Here is a 23,674-nt window from a genome sequence, read left to right on the forward strand (position 1 = left end):
GAAAATTAAAATGTCAGAAGATGAAAAATTATTTTCTATGATAAGAATGAATATTCTAATATTTCTTTCAGAACAAAAAGCTATACTTCAATCTTTCCGTTATAAAAGGAGTTTTGTTAGGAGGCTTTTTGTGCTATTTTTTTTTTTTTCTTTTTTTTCCTCCTAACCATCTTCCCTCACTGGACAACTAATGCATTCTAGCAAGAAGGTATACTGTTCAAATGCTTCTTGGTAGCACTTAACACAGTCATAGCAGTGAATGAGAAGCAGTGATTACATGCTAACTTGAGAGGAATAAATGATACTTCTACTCCATAAATTAGAGAATTCCTCCATTTCCAACCAGAAGCACTTAACAGAAAAGGTTTACAAGTGCAAAAATATCCAGTAATTGTCCACAGATGTCTTTGTGGATGTTGTCTTACACTTCAAATCTTCAAGAGACCTCCCAGTAACTAGGAACTTAACAGGCAAACTGACAGACTGCTCCAAAGGGGTTAGTGGAAATAATTTGTCATGCAGCGATGTGTTAGCTGCAGGGGTCTCAAAATACCTGGCATTCAGTCAAAAGCACTTTGAACTCCAAGTTCTATTATCACTTTGGCAAGCAGAAACTTTTGGGAGCGAGGTCCTAGAACAAGAAAAATCTAAGTTTCTCTGCACAGATGTCACTTCTAATGAAATGTTTCTGACATAAGACTTGTTTTGAAGAATTCATTTCTATGAATAATACTCAAGCCTCTAAAGCAAACTATTGTACTAGAGGCATATATTACAGGTCTTGGATAATTTTACAATAAGAAATGCATCGAATCAATTATATAATCAAAACAAAATCCTTGGAGTGATGTTTTCCCATATTTATGTTATCTGGATAGCCACTTGTTATTTCTTCTCAGCAGGCCCATTATGAATGCAGATTATGTGAAAGAAAACACAAAAGTCAGTGGGTTGCAAGAAACTGGAATTTTTCTTTTTATGGACATTGGCCTGGAGCTGTTTGAATACCAAGAAATTTATCCAAAATTTTTAATGTAAAACCAAATTTCTTTTGGTTGTCTCCTTTTACTATGAAACTGAACATGGCTGAAATTTTTGTGTGGGCATGTGCAACAAAGGTTAAGCTGCAGAAAAACTGATGAACAGTCTGTCCAGACGAGTAAACTACATATTGAAAACCGTAATACAGTTGCTATATTTTTCTGAGGGATTTACTCTTTTTTAAGTATTCAATAACAGATGAAAGAACACTGACCCTTTCCTTCTTTCCTTCCTTCCTTCCTTTCTTCCTTCCTTCCTTCCTCTCCATCTATCCCGGCTGTCCCCTAATTTAAAAAAAAAAGAAGGAAAAAACAAAGACCTGCACCATAAGCAGTGAGAGGGAAACTGGGACGGTAAGGAAGTGGGAAGATGAAAAAAATATTCCATTAACATTGGAAATGGCCAAATATTCAACCATTTTTATGAACTTCCTGCTCTGTTTGGAAACACAGTGACAAGCTGTAAGGATGAGGAAAACAGAAGAATGGTGGTAAAAAGAAAGTGTGTTCCTCAGTTGTGCATTGTTAAACTACTTACAGGCAAATATTGGTGTAAGCCCACAACTGTGATTAGTGACATTTGTTATGACAATGCAGTATTCTCTTTTCTATATTTGAGATATGTAACATAAAACTGAAAGCTGCAGATGATTGGTTTCAATTTCTAACAGGGGAATATTCAACTGCTAGCTAATTAGAAATTAATTTTTTTGCAGCTATAAGATACTGGAGCCCTCTTACAAGACTCAACAAGTTCTTTGAAAAATTAGTTGAAACTAAGAAATTTAAAATGCTCCAGAAAGCACAACTGAAGCAGGGAGCAAGGGAGATATGACATGAGTATATGACAGCTGGTGACTCCAGTTGATTTTAGATTGACAGCAGCAGGCAAACTGGGAGGGAAAGAAGCCTTCAGCAGCTCTGCAGAAATACAAGAGCTTCTGTGCCGTTATTTGCGCAAAGTATTCTTCAGTTTTCTGTGGAGAATACAACCATAATTTATAACAGAGAATCTCATAAGTTTCAGAAAGCCTTTGGAAGAGCTCTCTACTATTGTAGGAGATGGTATGACTACTGTGAAATAAAGCATAAGCATAGGAAAAGAGTTTAGTCTTAAACACTAAAACATTCCATCTGAAACACATTTTAAAGAAGAGAGGTCACAATAAAATAGAAATGGCTGTATTTATTACATGACTTTTATGGATCAGATACTCCAGAAGTGCATGAGATTAAATATAAAAGAGGAAGAGTAGAGAAACATATACACTTACCTCAAAAGATTCAGGAGATTAGCAATTAAGAAACACATATGGAGGGAAAACATGCAATGGAGTTTAAGAACCACTCTATGATCTAAGCTCTTAATGATTTTGGAACTAGATCTGGGAGTGCTCTTTCCAGTAAATGGTTCTCCTCTGGAGCCTTGGTTGTTCCAAAGTGGGATCAACATTAATTCCTTTTGAAGTTTTCTTTTGTCACGGTGAACAAACTCACAAACTGGCAGAGACTTCTCCTAGTGTCCCAGAGAAGCAGCCTGAGCCCAATCTAGTTTTCCCCATACCACAGCTGAAAAAAAAAGCAGAGAAGATGAAGTCAAATAATAAAGTACATAAGTAGGCATTTTCTTAATGTTTGTCCTTTTTACTTTTTCAGACTTAACTGTTAGATTAGCTGCACAGCTTTCTCAGATGAAGTCTTACCTCTTCGAGTCCTTTGTTATTTTATGCTGACCACAGGGGAAAAACACAGTAATTTTAGAAAATTTATGGTGCTGGTACATGTGCACATCAAAGATGCCATCACAAAAGCATTATCTGTTAATTGTATCTTGAAAATGGAAAAATTAACCTCATTAGGTTCAGATTGCTGTTTGGTAAACATAGAAAATGTCACATGACAAGGAAGTTTGTCGTCCACTGGCTTCATGGGCAGACTAAAGGAGGAACATGTATTTAGGCAGAGACTGGACAAAAAACGCCATCTAACTACCTTCTCCTACGAGAAAGTGGAAAAATAATCTGGCGTCTCAAAGTTTTGGAATCCAAGCAAGGGACATTCATTTTACCTAGTGATTACTTACCCAGAAGAAATTATTATACTTAAGGGTGGTTTTTTTCCACTCTGTTCTGCTCCCTGACTGTGCACAATATAAGTCTGTAATTTCCAGTGAGAAACTCTGCTTGTTTGGCCTTATTTCTTCCTGTGACAGCAGTCTCCAAATTTGCATGAACACTTGATATGACCACTATATCCTGAGTCCTTTCATGAGGCAGCCAGCCTGCAGGACGAGGAAGCCGTCTTAAAGTCAGTTGTGTTCTATTTTTTTTTTTTTTCTGGGTTAAATATGAGAGCTAGTCTCATTTCCTTCTTACCCTGAAAATAGACAGCATCTCAGCAAACCTATGCGACAATTTTAGATTTTCTTAAATGGGTCAATTTGGGTAAAAATGGACCATTGTAAAAGGAAGAAGTATCCCCTCTAACACATTCTGATTGCCTCAAGCAAGCAAAAGCTTGCTGCATTTAAATTGGAGGCTTTTCCCTCTGCCTCTAAAAAGCTTTATTTTAAGGTGTGGTAACAGACTGTCTGTAGGAGAGCAGAAAGATGATTTGTCTGGGTCTTCAGGAGACTCTGTAAACCTTTGGATGTGTAATAAACTAATATCACCTATTCATGAATTTTTAATAGAGTTCCTTAAGCACCAGAGCACACACAGCATTTACCATGAACATCCAGAGATCTAGCTTTTGATGGGAATTCATCCAATTCTTTCAGCAAGTGCACTGCACCTGTAATATGCAATTTTGGCAACTGATTCTGATGGTACCGATAAAGGAACTACATTTCAAAAGTGCACATTTTCTGAGGTACACTGCTTAACTCCTTGTCTTGCTTCTGATGACCAGAAGTTGAACTTCATTAAAAAAACCTGTAACCCAGTTGTGAAATAGTGACTATATCTCTGGTGTGAGCTAGCCCATACCGCTTGCAAAAACCAGCAACTTTCAAGTAGCATAAATAAAAGACCCATCTGCTCTTTGGTGTAACTGTTACCTTAAAAATTTAAAAAGAAAGGAAAAAAAAAAGGTTTTCCTTCTATGCATTGTGAATGATCAATAAAGTCAACTAAAGAACCCCACAGGTTTGGAAAATAAACGAGAAGGAAAAATTCCCTTTGTTCCCTGTTTATCAAAATGCACAATGAGTTAAAACCAGTCCATCAGAAGGGCACCTCTAAACTGGGCTTTTGGTAACCACTTCTGAGAAGACAATTAAGTCCATTGTAAGATGCCGAAGCATCCTGCACTGTCACTGAAAGCTTGAACTTGTTTGCCTAACTGAAATAGCTCTGTCCCAAAGAAGGAAATCTCGACTAAAAAGTATTTTGAAGTAACAAAAAAGGTAACAAATATAATGGCTTCCTTTTAGAGGAACTCTCCTATGTAACGCCAAAATGCTCATGTATATTCAGTCCCAAACCATGTCGTTATCCACTATGACAACAATTTTGAGCAAGACTTTAGATAACTGTCTCTGCTCTAGTCATTATATACTATCTGACTTCAAGCTAAGTCTGTGAAGCAATGAAATATTTCAAACATTTTTCAATGTATGGTTTTTAAAATAATTTTTTTTTCTTATTTTTATGTATTAAAGTGTTAAAATTGTATCTATACCATAGCTATATAATATGTTATTTTAAAAAGTAGATGCATATCAAAGTATTTAAGAAAAGTGGACTCTAGGTGCCTGAAAAATGTTGACTTGTTTTCCTACAAAGCAAAAAAAATTCAAAATCATATGGCTATGTGAGATATCACTTAGTCAAAAATGGTGTCTTGTCTGTAAACACAATTTTGCAGCAGTCTCTGGAGAGCTACACAAGCTGGCTTGTGCTATGCAAAAGGAATGAGAAAAAAATCCAGGGCATTCATAATTTAAAGTTGAATCAGGAGAAAAACATGATTCCTAAACAAAAAGAAAGAAGTTAACAGAATTACAGAAGGGGAAGGATAATGACCAAATCATTGTGGAAAATACATATTTATTTCATGAATTCTGTAGAGCTATCGTTTTCAGTGCTTGAGGATTAGATCTTCTGTTCACACTTGCTAAAACAGTTTATTGCTGCAATAATTAACAGGCTTCGGGAATTAAATATGACTTAAAATTAGAATATGATACTATCCCATCAGGATATTTGATTATATTTTATCAGTATATTTTCCGGAGCAAAGAACACGCTTCCAAACTTTCTTGAGTTTTCCACTGACTCAGTTCCATTTCTGCTTTTTTTTCTGTTTCAGAGTGCTAAGAGGTCTGCAGCCAGTACACCCAGAGCCTGGGCACAATGAGAGTAGCACCCAGGATAGGGAAGTCAAGCACATACTGCCAAAAAGATGTCAGCTGCATAAGTCATGTTAAGATAGTGATATATTAGTTCTGTTTACCATGGTGTTCTGGGGATGGAGAAGAATCCCACCCCTTTTCTGGCTTCTAGCATGACAAAGGAATTAAGGAGACATATAACATAAATTTCTGTCAAGATTCCTTAGGAGATTAGAACAGCTTAGATGTATTTCTCTGCTTGGATTTTTGTGTCTAAATCCTGCAATCTCTATAATTCCATCCTTAAAGCTTCAGGTGTCCAGATTCTAAATTTACCAACATGTTTTCATATCTGTTTTATATATCAAATTTGGTGTCATTTGTAATTCAAGTAAAATGTGAGTGCATTTAGAAATTTTAATGCTATCTATTTCAGAGGCTTTTGATAGCTGCCTTGAGAGTGCCATCTATGAAATGAACTGAAAGTAAACAAAATGCATATTATATCAGACCTTATTCAAGAATAAAACATTTCCTAATATAGGTCTAACATGTAAATAATTTGGAATAAACAAAGACAACTCACATTAATTCTGTCACTTTTTTTGTAGCTCACATCTCCCTTATGGAGAAGTGTTATATTTCCTTTGTCCATATTCTAAGCAGATCTTTTCTGTATCTCTAATATATGTACATGTACATGTTTCTTCTTTTTAATGCTACCCTATTACATTATTTTCTAATCAAGAGATGGCTAAACTTATTACATGGATTGTTCCTCAGTCATGAAAAAAAAAAAAAGCCATTTTCTTGAACTACTATTTATGTCAATAATCAGTACCCTATGGCTGCTACATATTAGCATTTCATTATTGCTCATCTCTCTGTGCTTAAGTGTAATAAAGTGTGTAATTTCCCTGGAACCGTTCACTGAGCTTTAAGGTGTGAATCAATTTCATATGGTCCACCACTGCCACACTGAAGTTCCAAAAGTGTGCTTACCACAGCCATGAAATGCAGAGCGAATGATAGCATAGGGATAATTTTGTTAGCCCCTGAAAATTTTTTGTCCCATTCAGTCTATTTAGATCAGTGCTGAAAATGTTTACTAGCCAGCACCTGTTCATACAGAATCTTAATATTCTATCTACTCTAAACAATCCAAATAGTTAGCATAGAAGATGATTCCATGAAAGTGAATATTTTGCATGGTCTCCTTAAGCTAAACTTGTTGCATAAATATTATTTCCTAGCCCTAAATTTTCTATTTGCTGTTCACTTCTTATATCCGAGACACAACTACTAGGGAGAAAATAAACTCAGTGCCAGCTGAAACTAAGATATATACTAATAACTACAAGTTGGTTATAGACAAGAGAATTAGACAAATATTTTACTATTCCTCACTTGCACTAATCTTTTTTCCTTTGTGAAGAAACATCTGTGTGTACCAACATGGTCTGCAAGTATTGCACTGGATGATGGAGGAGTTAGTAGAGAATCTTAGTAACACTATATAATGCCTATCTTCCACCTATTGGTTGATCCCAATTTTCTGAGATCAAAAACCACGACTATAACTTACATGGTGTAGAATAGAATGGGTCCATAGCAAAAAAATGAACAGTTTTCTCTGAGAGAGTTTGTCATCCAATAGTATTCTTCACACATGACAGATTCAGAGCAAAAATTGAAAGTTACCTAGATATGCTTAGAAATACAATGTTCCTGTTTGCTTTTTAAATCTAAAATGGACTCAAGAAAATTGCAGAGGAGATACCAAATTTCTTGCTCTGATTCTCAAATGGAAGTATAATTTAAAAATAGGTCAGTTTCTCTTTAAGAGTAGATGCATTAAATAGCATTAGCAGTATATTCTTCCCCTAGAGTTAGGGATATGAGCTTTACATATTCTGGTGCTGCTATTAAAAATGAGGTGTTGAGTTTAAAGTTTAGGTATGGATTTATGTTCTTATATAATTAGACCAGTTTTAAAAAAGGAAATTAATTAATTAATTGTGCAGTTAATAAGTAATGTTTTATTTAGGATAAATGTGCTTTAGATTTTGGAAAAATTAATACAGATCAAGATTTTTGTAAGGGAAAATCCTCCTTCTGTAAAATGAAACAAGATTATTGGCTAGAACCCAAATCCAGTGAATTTCCAGATTTCTCTTTCCCAAAACCATGTGCTACCTGACTGAAAAACTGTTGTTAAGCACTGTCATTCCTTTTCCCCCACTAGGGCTCAAGCTCTATTCCACGATGACTGAGCCAGTGGCTGTGCCAGAGAGCACTGAACAGTGAAAAGCCAGCACACTAAGCACTAGCAATTTCCACCCTGGATTCCACTCTCACAGGGCCCAGATTTGAGGATTTTTCCGAGTAATGCATATGACAATGAGGAAAGCAGGACCATGGATGCATTGTATTGTCTTTGCCATTTTCTTCACCCATTTTAAAATGAGGAGGAAGTCAGAGTTCTTATTTATATAAACCACAGGTCCCACTTAGCACCAGTCTAGAGGAAGATTAATTTCTCTGCAGAGCTGAACTAAATGTGTGAGGTTTGTGTTACAGTGTGAGGGGCCACTGCAGAAATGGTCTTGACAAAGTGTGCGAGCAATCCTGTAAGACTCTAAGAGCTGTTTCAGTGTCTACTGGATGCTAGCTGCACCAAGTTCTTAACAATTTGCCACTCATTCAGTCATTAAGAGGTGAATTAATCAGGCTGATGTGGTTTTTTCCTTGTCATATTTCAAGTGGACTTCATAATGTTTCACTCCACTGAATTCAATCCCTATTGGCATTACAATAAATTGACTCAAAGTTTGGGGTGCAACATAGTTGTAAGACTAAACATCTACATTTAGTGTTTGGGATTTTCTGTGGGCTTTTACTTGTTTCTTTTAAGATTTTACTGCTTGTTATTCATGCTAATGAATGATAACCTTGACAAGACCTTTGCATTCATTCCTCTGATTATTTGGATAAAAAACAGAAAATGCCCTTCTTTCTATTCTGGCTAGCCATACAGCAAAATCATGAGCAGCATACCTCCATCTGTACAGGACACATGCTTTGGTGGCAGATAAAAGCACAGCATTATAGACACTCCAGCTGTAGTAAGCTAGAATTTTAACTCAGGGGAACCTGTGTCAAAGGTAGCGCGAACAATGCTCTATCCTAGAAGGCTGAGAGAAAAAGCATAGTATTTTGTTTTGCAAGCTCAGTACACCATTTAGTTTGCATTTCCTAAGAGGAAAATGCCTATAGAGAGGTGACCAGCATATAAGGTTGTAATACAAAAGTTGTCACTACCAAATGGTGAGAAAGCTAAGTAAGGGTCACACTCAGAAACTACTGCAAGTGAAAAGTCCATAGGGAGGAAAAACTCCTAAAACCTGTATTGTGGCTAAGATATTATTTAGCCTTCATGGATTAGGTTGAGTCCAGGAATTCTGGAGAAGATAGTGGAGCTCACAGAAAGACTCTGAAAGTGATCCAGTTTTACAGGTAATTATTTTTCAAAATATTTCACTACCTACTTTCATAAGAAAGATTACCTGGCTCCCTTGGAAGCCTTGTAAATGTGACATTTTTTGTATTGGCAGTAAAATGTAGAATGCATCTGGAAGCTCATGTGTGATGTGGAGTGTGCTTGGAAATCCATGCATACTCTCTATAATTAAACACAAAAATAATGAACACTGTCTTTTTAATCCAGTTTTGTTTTGGGAAGTAATGCTTCATTTAAGAAGAATGGATAGTATTTAGGGAAATAATTGCTTGTTATATTTTCCTGTGCCTTGAAAAAGTTGATTAAATCAGAACTATATCTTGACAAAACATAATGCCAGCAAATCACAACAAATGTTTATCTACTTTATCTCTTTAAGAAGACATGAAGTAAAGAAATGAGAATGTTGAGCATGATACTTTTCCTAAATGAAAGCTTATCTAAACTGTCATGTAACATTTAAAAAAAAGCTTTTTAAAACTCTGATGGTGGATAGAGCTCTCTGGAAAATTCTTTCTATAAGCTTGAGTGTTTTGGCTGTTAGTATAGTGCAAGGTTCAATTTACCTATACAAGATTGAAATAAGTCAATTTTTCATTGTCTTTAGCCTATTTGAGAAGTCAGGTTTTATATTTGTTCACAAATATGAAATTATTTCATTCACTATTTAAAATTACTTCACCAATTATTTGTATTAAAAAGAAAAGGAGTTCTTTCATGCTACTCTTTCATCAAATATTTAATATGAATGTTTTATATTCACTCCAGCTAGTCTTAAAAGTTACACTGTACTTATTCTATGCTTTGGTAGAAAGTCCTAATGTTTCTCAAGCTTTAAAAAAACTGTTTTGCAGGTGTTCTTTTTTTTATTGTTGTAAATAAAAGTCACTTAACAAGTACAATTACTCTTGATCAATTGCATTTATTCCCCGTCTAAAAGATAAAGTGAAGTGTGACCATGGGCCTTTGCAGAAATAGTTGGTTTCAAAAGGCTTCCAAAAAAATAGTATTTTTTCCCCCTCCATTTACATGGGGATTTTTGTAAAAGAGAGAATCTTATAAAGTCTCTAAGTTGGTAAAATGACACTGATTTTGTAGTTATAAGACCCTTTCTAGTTAAATAATTATCTTCTTCACAATGACAACTCACGTAACAACTGGGTAGCAATATGAAAAGAAAATAGGATCAAGAAGCAAATTTCTAGAGCAATAGGTTATTCTTTTCAATAAATGTGGAGCCCATTTATTCCTTCTCTCTGCCCCCTCCTTCATGAGTAATTTATCTTGAACTGGGTTCCTGTTACCAGTAATGCCTTCTTTTAAGTGCAGAGTTACATGATGTTTTCCAAACCATGGAACAGACACAATGGCAAGGAACAGATACCTTTTGTAAAGGACAAACAGCACAGTGTGGTGTTTAAATCGTGCATTAGTGAAACTGCTTCAGAAGGAGCCAGCGGGTTTAAGTAATTAGCAACTAGTTCGTTAGTTTTCCATCCTGAGGCAAAGCTGACAATGGATAACTATCTAGAAAAGCTTTTTGACATGAAAATGGCTGCTTCCATAGGTTTTATTTTGAAGACTTAATTGTTTACTGTAACAATGTTTAACTTTTGAAGAATCTAGGCAAGAAGCATAAGAGAGGCCCAGCTATTAGGAGCCAATTATGACAGAAAACTAGTTATGTTTACCAGTATATATGAACTGGCTTTCTAGTAATCAGAAGAGTACTTTTTATTTGAGAAATCATTAGTAAGTAGCATAGCTTCATCTTTCCTGCTGCTATGTGATATTTTATTTTCTTTTAGCCGTCTAAGCATTTCATGTCCAGACCAAGGTTATCTGTTGCTAGTCCATTATTAGTTAAGCATCAGGTACTTCCATTCTTACCTGGTCTAATAACACAGAGCAGAAGGAGTAGCTTGGGGTGGTTCCTTACGTTAAAAAGCAATTTCACCTTTTAAAGACTGTTATGAATATTCAGAACAGAAAAAGATATCTAAATAATCCCTTATTGAAAATAGTATTTTGATAAGCCAGTGGGTGAAAGTATGAACTGAATTAAAATGAGTACGCTAAAAGAGAAGGATACCAGTAGCTTGTAGATAAATTAGTTCATTTAACTATACTTAAATATCTGCCTACACTTTTATCGTAAAAAGAAACATATGGTAATATCCTCATGTTCCATGGCAATATGATAAAATTAGACACTCATTCCATAACAGTAAAATAAAATAATGGAAATTTCTAAAAGTTCTGAGAGCATAGTGTTTTTCTCTTTTATTAGTAATGGCTTAAATTAATATACACTGTAATTGTAGTTACTTCTTGAGATTTACACCAGCCTCTAATCAATTGTTAACCTTTCATATGAATGTACGCTTAAGAAATCATTGACTCCCTCTTTTGCAAATGTTATGTATTATAATTGAATTGTATGCTTGTATACTTGTATACTTAGGACAAAACAAGGCAGCAAACCGCAGAAAATAATAATGAAAATAATGGTGCTGATAGTAAGTATTTATCGGCATAGGCTGAGGTACAAGAAGACCCTACAATTTAAAAAATACTGTATCATTTAAATTTTTTTCGAAATTGTTGACGTGAACAACAGTTTAGTCTGTCAAAAGAAAATGTCATCACAGACTGTTGCAGAAATTGGAGTTTAAATGAGTAAAAATATTTATTTAAATATATAAAGTATTTATATATTTATATAAATAAATAAATATATTTCCTACAAGTGTTTCTTTTTTGTGTTCTTCATGCTTTCTCAAGGTTTTTTATATCCAATAATGAAATAAAATTATATTACCTGATAAACAAGACATTAGGAAATCCAAATTATAAACAGCATAGCAAATAATTCATGAGGAATCATTGTAGCAAATAATTCATGAGGAATCATTGTCTAGAATTTGTATGTCTAAAACAATGAAATTTCTTTTTGTAACCTTTTCAAATATACAAAAAGATTGCAGTTGTTTCACATACGAATTTATAATAGGAAAGTCAACTAATAATTTTTAATAAGTCAGTCATATTGAAGGGTGCACCTTGCTGTGATAACTGTCTGTCCTCATTTCCTTGTGATTAAAACAAACAAGATTAGAGAAGCTTATGAACCATTAAGCAGATAAAAGACAAATTAAAATTTAGACTCTTTTGAAGGTATGGCCTGTATTGCAGGAAAAGGCCTTCTATATAAAGGACTTTTATTTCCAGGAAGACAATGAATAAACTCTTCAGGACTGTTTTTCCTTCTAACCAGCAGCTAAAAGGAGGAACAACTTTTCTCACACTCTTGCAGACACCAGTTCTCAAATTCTGCTGCCATATGTGCTGGAAACTCTTTTTTATTTGCATTTTACATAATCATCCAGTTTTACTAAGGAGAATCTGCTGTCTGCCTAACCCTTTGCAATGTACCCTACAGTTTTACTTTGAAAAGATTGGCTTCATTTTGATATGCTGACATTAATCCATAATTTGGTTGCTTGGAAGGGATTACTTTAATCACCAGGGGAAAGTGTTCATAATTCTTTTGAGTTTAAAATCTGGTCTAAATTTTATATTTCTTGTACATATGGGGTTTTCTTCATTGTTCATAGTTCATGATGACAGTAAACAAATACCCCTACAACACCTATAAAAGCACAAGAAGTTGTGAGTTTTAAGCTCTCATATCTGCAGTTAAAAGAGACAGGTTCTAGGTACATTTAGAAAGATGTGGGTTTTCATGTAAAACTGTGTAGGGAGTATCTGACTTTGATATTACTGATTCTACTTTCAATTAACATTGGAACTTGAGTATTCTTTGGAGTCTTCATTTAATTCCTCCATCAAAACACTGGTTTTGATGTAAACACTTTTCTGCCTTATTATATCATGTCAAAAAAAGGCTCACTTCTGGGTGATGGTGAGTCCTGAGATCTCAAAATATACAACGGGGGGTTTGCATTACAGCTTACTCTCTGATATATTGACTTAGGAAGTAGATCTCTTCAAAACAAGTCCCTGAAAATAAGTGTATTTTTCCACTTGTACATTTACCATCTTTGATAAATCCAAATGAGAGCTGAAGAAAGTAATTCAAAAGATATATTCATTTGATCCATGTCTGTACATAGAATCTGCTGAATATATGCTCTACAAGGGATAGCACAGAGGTAACTTTAAGACAGTTCAGATGCTTCTGGTCTAGCTTTGAGAATAAAGAAAGGATATACCTGACTCCTCATGGTCGAAGCTATCATTTTTGCAGTTGGTGAATTTGGATGCTAGATTTTTTTTTCCCTTTTTAGTATCTATTTCTTTTGAACAGAAGTTTTCCTTCACTTTAGAGATAACCTCGTCTGGTCACATTACCTCATTGCAAGTCGAATAGAAAATAGAAATTATATAATTAATTAATTAATTATAAATAGCTATCCTTGACTGGATAAGATGTCTCTCAGTTAAGGATGAAAATGTTGGTCTACAGTGAGGAGAACCTGAAGGTTCAGTAAAGCATCAGGCAAGCATACCCTGAAAATTTACTGTGTCCATGTCTCATATATACGTGAACATAAAAATCTCCTAGACTCACAACTACCTATTTGTAGATACAGTTTTGTTTTCCAGGGTCTTGTCCTTGTATGAAAGGAGGATTGCCTCGGTCATCTAATGCATTGTAAGTAGGCTTATTACTAAGTGGTTTATACCAGGCAAATTTCCAGAAATATCCCTCTGCATATTTCCTTTCCCAAGAACATGAATGTTAACTGAGTGAACTAGTGGAAGGTACAATAACTGTCTTGATGTGACAAGGATAGGCTTGCAGTTCAGTACTTTCAGATCTCCCGCACTGAGGCCCTCATTCCAAATTGCCCAACTGTAAAAAAAACAGGTTCCGAGTAGGAACACCTGTCTGCCTTATTCCCCCCAACGCTATGCTGAGAATTAGGGCCTTCCATGACTTGAAATATCAAGATCATCCAGATACTTTTTAAAATCTTCCCCTAAATGCTTTGGGGACCAGCTCGCCGCGGCTTCCCCAGAAATTCACCTCTAGGACTCCCAAGAAAAAATTTCACATGTATTTATTCAGCACTTACTGAGAGAAGATGATCCAGCAGTTCCTTATTCAGCTCAAGACGTTCTTCTGTACAGCCATCCAAAATGTAAAATTATCCTGATAAAACCCTTCTGCATTTGTTTCTCAGTCTGTAGATCTATGGCAGTCTTTTGTGACAGATGATGACACCCTATTTTCCAGCTGCGCAGGAGATCTTGTAGGTAAAATGTTCTCATTTTCATGTTTCTCCCATAAAAATGGCATGTTTTCTTGTGCAGGGGATCATGTTCAACATTTCTGATCAGTACGAAGTGAAGCACTAGAGGAAGCAGAATTCTTTTAAGACTTTTTGGCTCTGAATAATCACGAAGAGCCAATGGTGCCAGGAATAAATTACATGAAGAGAAATACTTTGAGCATAGGAATGGAGCTGTGAAAACCTCACTGGAATTGGAATGCTCCAGAAGCACAGAGAACAACTGGAGAAGGTTTAAACAGCACCCAGCTTTTGGGTACAGACATAAGACTACAGAATAAGGGAGTTATTGCAGTTTAAAAAGCTGCAAAGCTTCAGTCCTAAATGGCTGTGTACTCCTAGCTCATGCAAGCGCACTAAAATATGTTAGTGTAGCAATGCCTAGAAGTAAAAGAAAAAAAAAGGAAAAAACCCCAAATCAACAAATCTCAATGTGCTTTCTTTTTATCTGAGCCATACAAACTTTTTGAAAGACAACTTGGGAATATGGAATACTCCATATTCCATTGCATTTAGAAAGACTTAGGTGCCTACACAGAGACATTGAAATGCAGCTCACCTGTCAATGGTGGTAACTGTGTTACCACCCAAGTTGTTGCAGTCTACGGTATACTGATCTATATACACCCTCAGCAATGGGACCCTGGGAGGGACTCAAAATGTAATATCAGATTTCATGATATCTGATATTGAAGACATTCTCTTTCTTAGACTTTCCCAACTAATAAGTAAACTAATTATGAAATTACTGCCTGATTCTATGAGTAGGAAATATGTATGTTAGACATGTAGACAACACCCCCCAACCCCCTCCAAGAGCAGAAAAACCACATCCAAACAAACAACAACAACAACAACAACAACAATAATAAAAAAGGCAAACAGTGAAACAGAAGAGAGTAAAAATCCAAATTTGCCATTTTGAGCCCGATGAAATCCTATATACATGGAATGTTTTGTTTGGAAATTAATACTGCATACCCAAGCTACTGGAAAACATACACACATTTGAATAAGCTACATCACATTCTGGTTTGAATCATTTGATACCAGCTGAATGAAAAAAAAAGAAATAAAGAAAAAAGATTAAAAAACTGGCAAGCTTAAACCTTCTCAGTCCTGAGGGGCTGAAATTAGTACCTGCTTGTTGCTTGCATTTAGTGGATGTTTAGCACTCCAAGCTATGGAATGAGCTCAACTATGGCAGTATTTTTCAGCATTTGCTATAGAGAGGATATAAACCTATACCTGAAAAGCTAGTGTTTGCATTTCTGAAGGAAGACCATCCTTCTCCTACTTTTCTTTGTGACACTGAAAAGTGCTAACCATCCATTTAATGCAAATTTGTAGTTTTCTGTGACTTCTGATATAGTCCAGCTATCAACTGTAATACTTTGGGAGTTGCAATTCAATGAAATTTGGTTTTCTGAACCAAAGCAAATAAAAAGGCGTCTTTCTGTTCATTTCTGTCCCTCAGGTCCTAACAAGTTGTTCAACTGAAGCCACTTCAAAGATAGACAAATGAGGAACTGGTAATGGTATTTTTCATGAATGGGCTGCAAAATATGGAAATACTAGTTTTCTGAATATAAAAAATGACTGTACAAAAGTCACATCAGGTGGATAATGGAGCAGGGTTTCTTTGGACTTTAGGTATTAGCATTTAAAAAAGAAAATAGGAATAAAACCTAAAATAGTACATAAGGCAAGACACAAAAGAAGATGTAGGGATTTTTCAAAGTTTTTTTCCATTCTGTTTTATGTTTCTGTCCAGTTGCCAAGGTTTAAATAGGACATCTGGATGAAGAGAAGAAAAGTTAGAAATGCTTTGCTTCTTGTCCTTTATTTAGAAAGGGGAAAAAAATGAGAATGCAGAGGTAGAAACAATCTTATCTACTGATAGCAAGACAGAACAGGGTGTCTTAGGACAGATTTTTTTTGGAGTCTGTTGAACCAGGAAATATAGGGTAGAGACTTTACATTTAATTGGTAGAATTTTGCTGATTTAATTTCTTGTCCAGCAATTTTAAGGAGAAAAGAAGTTAAATGTATATACATTTTTCTGAAGACTTTAAAAAGAAAATTAAAACACACTTCAAATAGAAAACATGTGCCTCCTGAAGATTCTTCTTTAATTTAGATGAGGTAAGGAGATGTTGAATGATTACAAAAGGTTTCTTTATCTAAGGTGATTAGTAGTTGCTCAATGGATTATACTTTTTCATTATCTGCAAAAATTAAAACACAGCCGTGTTTTAAGAAAAGAAAATTGAGAGATTGACAGTCAGAAAATACATTCACAGGTTCAAGTTTTTGGAAAGCACAATAACCCAGCCACTAGTCAGACCCATACATCTGAGAATAGGCACAGGAACCTCACAAAATATGTTAAATACCTTCTCACTAACAGCATAGTAGAGACCAGACACAGTAGAAAGTGTCTTTGTTTTCATAACGTTCAATACAGGGATGGACGGAGAGTTCACCTCAGTCGTGGTTCTTATCCAGCGTGAGAAAACTTTTCCTTATCCTTCAGATACCTTTCAGTATCTGAAACCCAGGAAAACTATGAAAAGCCAAGGCAGAATGACCTGCTTCTACAATTAGGACAATTCTTATGTGAGTTTCCAGCTAGGTAGAAAAGTGCAACATGAGATATGATTATCCCACAGTAGACACACAAACAATATTCTCTGCATGAATCCTATCTCCTCTACAGCTTCTTTAGCATCAACTCTTACGTATTCGACACTTGCTTCTTTCACATAAAAGTTACCACTGATTAGTATTGCTCAGAGAGAAAGGAAATTACATTGTTCCAGTCACTGCACTTGAACAAAGTGACCATGGATGATAAAAAAAAATGCCAGCTTTTCAAAAACAGCCTGAGAAACAGTTTTTGATAAAATGACCATGATGAATTTATTGCTTACAAATCTCCAAAGTCAGGTTTTCAAGCATCCTGTGCTTTCCGTCCTGACATCTACCACTGCCATAGGCCAAGGAACTGTAAGTGTGGTAAAGAAACTATCAGAACATTTCTGATGCTTCTGTTCTTTGAAAGTGCAAATTTCAACTTACTGCTGAACACCTTCTTAGTTCTATTAAAAGAATGAGGACACATGCCAGACTAGATCAGAACTGCCAAGAATTCATAAGAGTGATGCAGAACCAGGAATTTCTATCATGGCTATTATCTTAATCTTGTCTTGGAACCAAAGGGCTATATGCAAAACAAGAAAAAAAAAAAAGCAATCTGAAGATAAAAAATGTAGAACTCAGTCATTTCATGAAGAATGTATCCAATTCCTTCAAGAAAATTATACTGCAGGTAACTTCCCTTTCAGTCTGTATACAAGTATCTAAAGCATGCAGAGGTCACAGGGAAAGGCAAATATTCCAACACCAGTTGGAAGCACAGGGAATGGTGCTGTGAAGTATGCATGTTGCTTCAACATAATTTCTTGATGAATGAAGATTATGTGTACTTGAGATGTCTCTGCAGGAGTCTAATAATATTTCAGTCCCTAGGATGTCAATGGTAAAGAGAAGACTAGAATAGAAAAGTTAAAATTTAAGCTAAAAACCTGGAGTTTGGTGAGGACTTCTTTTAAGTGTCTATGCTAAACTGTGAAGGTAATGTTTTAAATCACAGGACAGGAAGAGCATTAAACACCAATTTCATATATACCTAATGACAGGAAAAAGAAGATCTTTTGAAGAGATCTAGCAGGTAATGCAAGCTCTCCCTTCACCTTTAAAATGAACAAATAGTTGCAGCCTAGAGGACATTAGTCGTTGGGAGCTGTGTCCTTGGCAGCTTACATACTAGTATCTATCACTTAGATATCTGCCATCAGGGACTGGCAGGCATAGAAAAGAAGGTGTTCAGACCTTCTCTTTTTAGGTGTTTTTAATGCTTCTGGCAAGTACGAAAATTTTTTGGTCCTCAGTGGATTTAAACCAGTAACATCCACAATGCAGACAATCCTGACTGTACTTGATACTGTAATTTAATTTTTTTTTGCATAGTTGAGAATCCCATACTTCTGTGCTGAAACGGCTGTGATATTTTTGTTGTTATTGTTGTTGGTAAATTGCTTGGGAGAGGAGCTTGTTAAGGGTTATTTTAGGGGTTAAGAGAGTTTGATTTGTTTTTCTGGTTGTTTTTTGGTGGGGGTGATTTGGTTTGAGGTTTTTTATGTCTTCTGTTTTGTATAAGTCTTTAGACACTGGAATGACTCTCTTGATAATTCTGCATATACCTATAGATTTTCTGGTTCCATAAAGAAAATTAATACTTGAGGAAAGTGTCACTTAGATGCCTTTGAGGCAGGTGTCTTTGTAGTAGCTCTTTCCTGAGTACCTTTTTCTCACATATATAGGTTTCACAGAATCATTTAGGTTGGAAAAGGCCTCTGAGATCATCGAATCCAACCTTTGACCAATCAACACCTTGCCAATTATAGCACAGCACTAAATGCCATGTCCAGTCATTTTGTGAACACCTCCAGGGATGGAGACTCCACCACCTACCCAAGCAGCCTGTTCTGATGCTTAACAACACTTTCAGTAAAAGAATTTTTCCTGAGAGATGTAGACAGATAAAGTAGTATTTCTCAGTTCTTCATGCTGTTGACTTAGTTTTGTATGAGAAATAATTTCTTTTAGTTTCATAGATTGTGGCCCAGATTCTATCAGCTCGGAGAGATTTTAAAATCAGACTAATTTTAAAATCAGATAATTAAATAAATAATTTTTATTATATTACTGTCTGTAATCTACAGGATCTGAATTTGTCCAGTGTTAGACAATATCACAGCAACAGTGTATTAATTGCACTAATTCAAAACCCCAATCAATTCCTTTAAAAATTTATTTTTTTCTGGGTATATGCTGTGTATTTCTGTGTTCAATGCTTCTAAACCGTGTCATTACTAGTGTTAGCTAGGAACAGTGCTCTTATAAACCATACTGTAAAATCTTTGTTTTGTTTTGGCATGTGGTTTCAGCTTGTTTGACAGACCTTTCTATGGAGAAATTTTCTAGTTACAGAAAACTAGATGGAGTTACAGAGAAATTTGGTGAATATTTTGTTTGCAGTTCAGTTATATTCATACTGCTCTAGTGACTAGAGGCAAATGATAGAGGTCAAAACATTTCAGGTCCTTTGGACACAAAAATTTCATTCAGTCTAAATACAAATTCTGTTAGGAACAAGTCTCAAGTACATAAATATTTTTTTAAATTCCCTAAAAGTTTTGTGTTTGCACAGTATATTGCGTTTAAAGAATTTGGTATAAATCTATGTCTTGTTTCAACTGAAGACAATGTTTTGAATATGTGACTCTTGGTAGTGCAGCATCTGAGAAACAAGATAGAGCATCTGGTTTCTATAATTTGTTTACTCAGTTCAATGATTGTGTCTTGATGTTCTGTGTAAATGTGAAATTGATTACTCTAATCCCATACATTTACTAGACTCTATTTAAATGGCGCAAACTTTTTTCTCCAGTGAATGATCATTTCTCCAAGAGATGGCAGAAGTTGCAGTAAAATATGTTCTGAAGACTTCTAATCTTTATTTATCTCATTGCAAAAGTAATCTGTTGGAGACCTTCTCCAGAAGTAGAAGCAGGTTCAGTTAATAGTTCCTTCCAGTATTTTGAAACTGATTGATTTTATAAAGCAGCTGCATGTCCCTAATCTTTCAACTGCCACAGGATACTTCTACAAGGGGAAACTAAAATTCTTGCTCACATTGCTCAATTTGCCGATGGTGACTAAGGCTGCATCACCAATGGGAAAAGTTTTAAACTACACTTTCTACTCATCTTACAAAAAGCCAACTACAAAAAAATTGTTCTTTATCAGAGCAACAGTTAACAAAAATAAATGGACTAAAATCTGACAAAATAGCACTGCACAGCTTTCACTGTCTGCATTTGACAGTTGCTCTATGCTCAACATTTTCTACAGAGTATTTTTGCATATATAGGAGGTAGCTACAAATCTTCAGTCTGAATAAAAAAAGATTAGGATTTGGAGAAATTGACATCAAATTTTAGTATAGAAGTATTTATAATATTAACAGGAATACAAAACTACCTCTTGAAGAACTCCTTCCTTTTCAGCACACTTTCTTTCGCAATTTTCTGCACACATTTCTGTAATGTTGGGAAATTTGGATAACAATCTCTTTCAATCTCCAGATTCTCACAGGTATATTCCCATCTGGTATTTCAAGAGCTTTAACAATATTTTCACACTGTGTTCTCTGGGAAATAATGCTGTATACATAACGAACCTGAGGCAATTAACACAACTTGTACACTGTTATGAACCCTTGAAGGTTTTGTTGTTTTCTTTTTTAAATCATTTTTGAGGACGGATTGGGAATCTTTTGTGGTACCTTCCTCTGCTAGGCTCCCAAATTAAAACTTCAATTCTGACCAGCTAAAACAGTAAAACTAAGCCAAAACTATGAACTCAAGTTGTATGCTTCAAGGACATTTCCTAATTACAGGAAGATATGAGTCTAAAAGCAATAGTAGTAAATAAAATAAAGCAAACTTGATATGCCTGCAGAGACTACTAGAAAAGGTAGAGGAAATAAATACATTGCAAGGGAATGACACTTGGAATTATAAGGAAGAATTTTCTCTCAGTGCAGAGAGCACAGATAGGAAGGTGTACACCTAATAATGTTTTCTTTAGCACAAACTCCCAGGGCAATAGGTGCAGGTTGCAGGAAGTCCTTTAAATATGGAACAACAAAAAAAAGAAAAAGGTAGTAAGAGGATTTGGGATGGATACTTAGGAGCAGATCAGCTTTTTGTAGTAGAAGAGAGAGATGAGGAATAAGAAAACAAGACTTCTATCGCTCACTGCCAGACCACAAAAGCCTTGGGACCTAAAAGGAACTCTATTTGATGGGCACTCAGTAGTAAGAGACCACAAGTGTCTCTTTTAGATTTATCCAAGTCCAGTTAAGAGGCAATTAGGTTAATTAATGAGGCTAAATAATTACTTTTTCCTTGGCAAGATTTCCATCACGATAAGAAATTGCTCAATTTAATTCAGAACATGATGCAATTTCCCAAGTTCTACATAATCTTGGGGCTCACCTCATTTAATTTTATGAATGGTCCCTAGTGTCTCATACCTACCCTGATCCTGCTAGATACCTCTAAAACACAACCAAACACCTTTCAGTACAATATTTTAATTTTCTTCTTTTAATCTTCTTTTCTCGGCTGCACTCTGAGACCATAGGTAGGAAAACAAAATTCTGTCCTAAACAAATATGGAGAATTATTCTACCATAGTCTATGATAAGTCAGATCTGTGATAAGCCAGATCTAGAAATAAATTTACTGTAGTGTTTTACTGTTTTGTAGAGAAATACCTGCCTTAAAAAGTCTTGATTAATTTGCATACATTTAGTCTTCTCTTAATTTTATTAAAATTCCACCAGCCTTATATGTGCACTATTTATGAATAAATTTAATGCTGTCATCATTCTTTCTGTGATAACATGTTAAATTAGTTTTTTCTTGAAGTAAACATGTTTATATTCAAGACAGAGTTCAAACAAACTGCGTATTTTTATCAGTGTAATTCTACTTGTACTGCACATTAAAAATTATGATGAAAACAAATGGGAAGGTTGGGCTTTTGCAAAAGAAAAACCAGTGAGAAAGAAGTGAAGAGTGCATGAAGACTTTTGTTGGCTTGATGAAAAATATTTACCAAGAGTAGGGAGAATAATTAGTTTGTCTCTATTTACACCAGCAGTGCTGTGTGAAATAGGGTTTCTGTTTCTGAGCAACACCACATTGTTGTCAATATGCTTTCTCTCTCCTGCACACCTCTGACTACTCAATATGGAAACTCAGTACACCTAAGTCTCGACAGAGGTAGAGGACTTCAGGGCACATACACAGAGAAACTGCAAATTTATGCACACTAACACATCCACAAGGAAGAAAGGAGAAGAGAGACAACAAGATGCTTCTTTGAACTTTGATAAATATTAACCACATATATCCTGTTTGGGTCTGGTCCATGACCATTGGAGGGAACTCTTCTACTTCTTCATATTCATCATATTTTCCCCATCTAAGAAATATCTTTACTTTCCATTACCATTATGGAGCCCAGTATGCATGCAAAGTCATGCCTGAAATATCAATTTCAATATAATTATAGTTATTTGGTATAAAGAAAACTGGTATTTCAGGTTTTAGACACAGACTCACACAGAGACACACACATACACACATACAGATTTGAAGTGATGGAAATATTCCTCTTTCTGCACCAACTCTTTCTAAGGGGTATTAGTCAGAGATTATCATAGCAGAGAAAAAGCTTCATCCTGTAGTAGTTGTCATTTAAGGCAATTTGACAGTTTGAAGGTTTGCTTGGTTTCTGTGATCAAATCAACCTGGTACACAACGTCAAACATTTGGGTTTCATAATTTGTAATGTGTAATCTTGATAGACTTGAAAGATATGTGGTAGATAGGCTTTGTAATATAGCTGTACAACTGTGTGTCATTTTATTTTTAGATCTATGAGTAAGCTTCAAAAAATATTTCATACTCCTTCTCAGTCTATACATGCTTTTTCTGAACTACTAGACTAAATATCCCATGCTGTCTTCTGAAGAAGTCCCATAATTGGACCAACATATTCCAAACTTGCATTTATTCAGTTAGCTAAAATCTGCGTGCTGATCACTAACTGTGAATATATTTAGATAGCTATAACCTAGGTGTAAATTTTAATCATCAAATTTGTTCCTGTTGCATGAGAGAAAGAATATAAGAAAGTAAAATTTCTACTATAGTTCTAGTTAATTTCTTCTCCTCATATATATGCATCTCTCTCTCAATCTCTTTTTCTCTCCCCACCCCCACCCCATGCCAGAATTTCACTAAGGAATTCTATTTTAAGGCGGTTCCTAGCCTAGTCTCTTTCTCTAGACTCATTTCCATTGTTTCTCAGGCTTGCAGCAGTATACCTGAATGGCAAGTCAAAGATCTGAAAGCTATTGTTTTCCATTAATGTTTCTTAAATTCATCTCTGTCATTTTTTTTATACAGCTAATATTGCCAGAATCAGTCCTTGTAGATGTCTATATGATTCATATTCTAAAATATGTTACCTTCTTTCTCATGCAATATAGTCAGAGCACAATGATTCCCCTCCCCCCAGAGAGAAAATAATTTCAGGATTTGAACATAATTTTCCTAAATTCTGCCTAGTTCTCTGCATTTTCCATCTAATGTCCCTCAATGTCTTCTTCAAAGTGGATATTAAAAAAGCTAGCAGCTGTAGTCTACAAAAATACAACATCCTTCCTTCACTTATCCTTATAAAAGTTCTCAAGATTTAGTTTAAAGTTTAGGATTTAGAAACTTTTGTTTGAAAAGCTCAAGGTATGGGACTTGCAAAA

The 23,674-nt window shown here is 35.2% G+C and overlaps 1 long non-coding RNA gene across 1 annotated transcript; it reads right to left on the reverse strand.

Moving 5' to 3' along the window:
• Nucleotides 1–1,285: 1,285 nt before the first annotated feature.
• LOC108446354 lies at nt 1,286–14,368 on the reverse strand. Its single transcript, XR_001861522.1, has 3 exons — nt 13,996–14,368; nt 2,315–2,609; nt 1,286–1,325 (listed from the first exon to the last, which is right to left on the reverse strand). It is a non-coding gene; the product is annotated as an uncharacterized LOC108446354 (long non-coding RNA).
• Nucleotides 14,369–23,674: the final 9,306 nt, after the last annotated feature.

Source organism: Corvus brachyrhynchos, unplaced genomic scaffold, assembly GCF_000691975.1.
Source record: "Corvus brachyrhynchos isolate BGI_N302 unplaced genomic scaffold, ASM69197v1 scaffold194, whole genome shotgun sequence".
Lineage (NCBI taxonomy): Eukaryota > Metazoa > Chordata > Aves > Passeriformes > Corvidae > Corvus > Corvus brachyrhynchos.